The sequence below is a fragment of the Rattus rattus genome, chromosome X, assembly GCF_011064425.1.
Source record: "Rattus rattus isolate New Zealand chromosome X, Rrattus_CSIRO_v1, whole genome shotgun sequence".
Taxonomy (NCBI): Eukaryota; Metazoa; Chordata; class Mammalia; order Rodentia; family Muridae; genus Rattus; species Rattus rattus.
In genome coordinates, this window is record NC_046172.1 from 79,555,926 (window position 1) to 79,556,587 (window position 662).

Genomic DNA, 662 nt, shown 5'->3' on the forward strand with positions numbered 1-662 from the left:
CATATTAGGGTACTAATCATTCAGATGTTCATAGGTCAGGATGTTGAAAGTAGACATACCCGACATACCCCTTCTCCTCCTTGCTTCCTACTGAAGCACATGTGACATAGCAGTCCCCCCTGCAATGCCTCTAGGGGCAGGAAACTCATGGCATTTTAAAGATGAAGTTATTTAGTTTGGAATGTTTGGTTTTCTAAAACTACATTTCCCAAATTACACTTACATATGTACACGTCTCTCTTATTTATAATAAACTCTATTTTCCAAGTCGAAACTATTTTAGAGATTATACAATAATTACATCATTTCCTTCCTCTCTTTCCTCCCTCCAAATTCTCTCATGAACCTCTTTTCGCTCTCTTTCAAATTCAGGACCTCATTATTCATCAATTGTTGCTGTGTGTGTTTGTATGTTTAAATAAATAAGCCCCAGGAACATGCAGGAGCCCTGCCTGAGACACCTCCGGAACCTGAAGGAAACAGACCGGATAAACAGTTCTCTGCACCCAAATCCCGTGGGAGGGAGAGCTAAACCTTCAGAGAGGCAGACACGCCTGCGAAACCAGAAGAGACTGCTCTCTGCACACATTGCTGATTCCAGAGGAAAACACCGGAGGCCATCTGGAACCCTGGTGCACGGAGGCTCCCGGAAGAGGCGGCGC

At 44.3% G+C, this 662-nt stretch overlaps 1 pseudogene; it reads right to left on the bottom strand.

Annotated features, from left to right (window-relative positions):
* Nucleotides 1-141, bottom strand: LOC116889518 (annotated as a pseudogene).
* Between the last annotated feature and the right edge of the window lie 521 nt (nt 142-662).